This window comes from Pinus tabuliformis, chromosome 8, assembly GCF_031772625.1.
Source record: "Pinus tabuliformis cultivar Carrire ecotype Pingquan chromosome 8, CPIR1, whole genome shotgun sequence".
Taxonomy (NCBI): domain Eukaryota; kingdom Viridiplantae; phylum Streptophyta; class Pinopsida; order Pinales; family Pinaceae; genus Pinus; species Pinus tabuliformis.
The window spans coordinates 2,008,374,521-2,008,378,591 of record NC_142294.1 but is presented as its reverse complement, the minus strand read 5'-3'; the positions used below and the strand labels follow the sequence as shown (position 1 = coordinate 2,008,378,591).

Here is a 4,071-nt window from a genome sequence, read left to right as displayed (position 1 = left end):
AATTGAAAGCAGGAAAGAACTAATCTACTTTTCTCAAATGAAATTGCAGGAATGGAAATGCTAGTCTACGCTTGCAGAATTGAAATGCTAATCTACGCTTGCAAAATTGAAATTGCGGAATTGAAATGCTAATCTATGAAAGCAGGAAATGTCTATGCTACTTTTGCAGAATGGAAATGAAATAAACTACTTGGCAGAAAGCAAGAGTAAGAAAATAGAAGAAAAGAAACAATTACTAATACTCATACGATTCTCCGGCAACGGTGCCAAAAAGATGGTGGGCTCCAGTATTGTAGCAATAATGCTACAACTCCTGGAGCTTCCTATCTCTAATTTTATCAACCCGGTAGTTCGTAACAAACTTGGAAGCGATGGTGCTGTATGCACAAGTACTAGCTCTTGTCGCAGTTGTCACTTGGTCAGCTGGCACAAGTCCGCTAGGGCTCAAGCCAACTTCTATATGTTCTCAGAAGAAGCTTTCTAAATGATGGACGAAGGCTATCTCAAAGGAAATTAACCTACTTTGCAAGAATGAACTGAAAGCCAACCAAAACATGGAAACCCTAGTAAACCCTAATATGACTAGCTTAATCTCTTTGATGCAATGGTGGGAGTGCAAATGTATAGAAATGATGCCATTACTTCTAGTGAGATGAGATGCATGAATTTAAACTACTTTCATTGAAAAGAACGCATTTTTACGCCGTAAGGCGTTCCCTCTGGAATCAACACCCCCAGCTGCTACCGTGGACGATTATGGACCATCGATTATCTATGTTAGACGATAGAAGCATCTTCTACCGTCAGATTAACCAGCAACTATACATACCTCCACGTGGTTACTAACTCCGGCGAAGATCGATACAGTTACATGGACGCTCCTTCTGCTCTGTATCCTGCAGAGCCCGTGGCCACCATTCCTTGGGTATAGCGCCTGGTTTTCCTGATCTATCCACCAAAAGTTTAGGATTGATAGACTCAGCGCCTGATTTCGGAATGGTTTCATTCTCAAACCTGGCTCGGGATATCAGGTACTGGACAGCACAATATCCCACAATCACCCACTTTCAATGGAGCAGCACAAGCACCTGGGGGGCCTCCTGGCAGTTTTTGATCGCTGCAATGGTAAGTTATTTGCTCCTAACTGCAACTTTATGGCACATAATGAAGAAAAAAACATACCCAATTCGCCTTGGTCCTATTCCCGCAATTCACAACATGATAATACTCTCTCTTTCGGCTCTTATGGTGGTGGGTTCCTGGGAAGCTACAAGCCTTGAGATGGAAGAAACACGGTGGTTGTGGGGAAGGCCATATGCCTCTAAACAGTGGATATTCTGTTTCCCAATAGGTACGCGCCCAAAGGGAAGAGTCTTCTTCTGGTCGTATGTGTTTTATCTAAGCAAATTTTATGAATTCATGGACACCATTATCCTTGTTCTCAAAAAGAGGCCCTTGACCTTTCTTCATGTTTATCATCACGCAGTAGTGGTTGTAATGTGCTTTCTGTGGTTGGAGTATTCACAGTCCCTACAGGTGATTGCATTGATTACGAATGCATCAGTGCATACTCTGATGTATGCATACTATCTTCTGTGTAGCATTGGGTTCCAGCCTCCATGGAAGAAACTTGTCACGAATTGCCAGATTGTGCAGTTCTTGTTCAGTTTCTTGGTTTCCATTGTGTTTCTGTGGCTACATTTCACTGGGGATGGGTGTGCTGGAATGGGAGCTTGGATTTTTAATGCTCTGTTCAATGCATCTCTGTTAGTACTCTTTTTCAACTTCCATAAGCGGCAATACAGGAAAGGTAAAATGAGGGTAGGCGTAGCAAGGAAGGTGGAGTGACATTCAGATGGTGTTTTGTAGCAGAGGGCCCGTTCTCAACCCCCCATTTTAAAATTTGATCATGACAAGGACATGAACTTGTTGTCTAAATTTGATTATAACATTGACATGAGTTTGTGGTCTGATGGCAGTGTGGAAAATTAACCAAACGCAGGTCTCAAACCCCATCCTCAATACCGAGGAAGATTTTTGGGGTAACCAGTAACTGGACTTGGTATCCCTTGATCTTAGTGATGAGAGGGATAAATAAATGTCACAACTCCGGCGAAGATCGATACAGTTACATGGACGCTCCTTCTGCTCTGTATCCTGCAGAGCCCGTGGCCACCATTCCTTGGGTATAGCGCCTGGTTTTCCTGATCTATCCACCAAAAGTTTAGGATTGATAGACTCAGCGCCTGATTTCGGAATGGTTTCATTCTCAAACCTGGCTCGGGATATCAGGTACTGGACAGCACAATATCTCACAATCACCCACTTTCAATGGAGCAGCACAAGCACCTGGGGGGCCTCCTGGCAGTTTTTGATCGCTGCAATGGTAAGATATTTTCTCCTAACTGCAACTTTATGGCACATAATGACGAAAAAAACATACCCAATTCGCCTTGGTCCTATTCCCGCAATTCACAACATGATAATACTCTCTCTTTCGGCTCTTATGGTGGTGGGTTCTTGGGAAGCTACAAGCCTTGAGATGGAAGAAACACGGTGGTTGTGGGGAAGGCCATATGCCTCTAAACAGTGGATATTCTGTTTCCCAATAGGTACGCGCCCAAAGGGAAGAGTCTTCTTCTGGTCATATGTGTTTTATCTAAGAAAATTTTATGAATTCATGGACACCATTATCCTTGTTCTCAAAAAGAGGCCCTTGACCTTTCTTCATGTTTATCATCACGCAGTAGTGGTTGTAATGTGCTTTCTGTGGTTGGAGTATTCACAGTCCCTACAGGTGATTGCATTGATTACGAATGCATCAGTGCATACTCTGATGTATGCGTACTATCTTCTGTGTAGCATTGGGTTCGAACATCCATGGAAGAAACTTGGCATCAGTGCATACTCTGATGTATGCATACTATCTTCTGTGTAGCATTGGGTTCCAGCCTCCATGGAAGAAACTTGTCACAAATTGCCAGATTGTGTAGTTCTTGTTCAGTTTCTTGGTTTCCATTGTGTTTCTGTGGCTACATTTCACTGGGGATGGGTGTGCTGGAATGGGAGCTTGGATTTTTAATGCTCTGTGCAATGGTAAGTTATTTGCTCCTAACTGCAACTTTATGGCACATAATGAAGAAAAAAACATACCCAATTCGCCTTGGTCCTATTCCCGCAATTCACAACATGATAATACTCTCTCTTTCGGCTCTTATGGTGGTGGGTTCCTGGGAAGCTACAAGCCTTGAGATGGAAGAAACACGGTGGTTGTGGGGAAGGCCATATGCCTCTAAACAGTGGATATTCTGTTTCCCAATAGGTACGCGCCCAAAGGGAAGAGTCTTCTTCTGGTCGTATGTGTTTTATCTAAGCAAATTTTATGAATTCATGGACACCATTATCCTTGTTCTCAAAAAGTGGCCCTTGACCTTTCTTCATGTTTATCATCACGCAGTAGTGGTTGTAATGTGCTTTCTGTGGTTGGAGTATTCGCAGTCCCTACAGGTGATTGCATTGATTACGAATGCATCAGTGCATACTCTGATGTATGCATACTATCTTCTGTGTAGCATTGGGTTCCAGCCTCCATGGAAGAAACTTGGCATCAGTGCATACTCTGATGTATGCATACTATCTTTTGTGTAGCATTGGGTTCCAGCCTCCATGGAAGAAACTTGTCACGAATTGCCAGATTGTGCAGTTCTTGTTCCATTTCTTGGTTTCCATTGTGTTTCTATGGCTACATTTCACTGTTGTGGATGAGTACTCCTGGCCATTGCCCTGCCAACCACTTTGATAGCGAGGGGAAGCCCTTTGTACCTTTTACACACAAGCTTGGCTTTTCCCTCTTCTATGTTTGCTGGCAGATTTCCATATAAAAAGCACAATTGCAAGTCAGCATCCTCATAGCCGAGTGCATCATAACTCAACCTAACACAATTTTACACAGTGTCCACGTTTAGCAGCCTTTGGACAACCCATTCCCACTATTGTGGATGAGTACTTCCGGCTATTGCCCTGCCAACCACTTTGATAGCGAGGGGAAGCCCTCTGCACCTTTTACACACA

The 4,071-nt window shown here is 43.4% G+C and overlaps 1 pseudogene; it reads left to right on the top strand.

Annotated features, from left to right (window-relative positions):
* Positions 1 to 903: 903 nt before the first annotated feature.
* On the top strand, positions 904 to 1,971 carry LOC149244482 (fatty acid elongase 3-like pseudogene; annotated as a pseudogene).
* Positions 1,972 to 4,071: the final 2,100 nt, after the last annotated feature.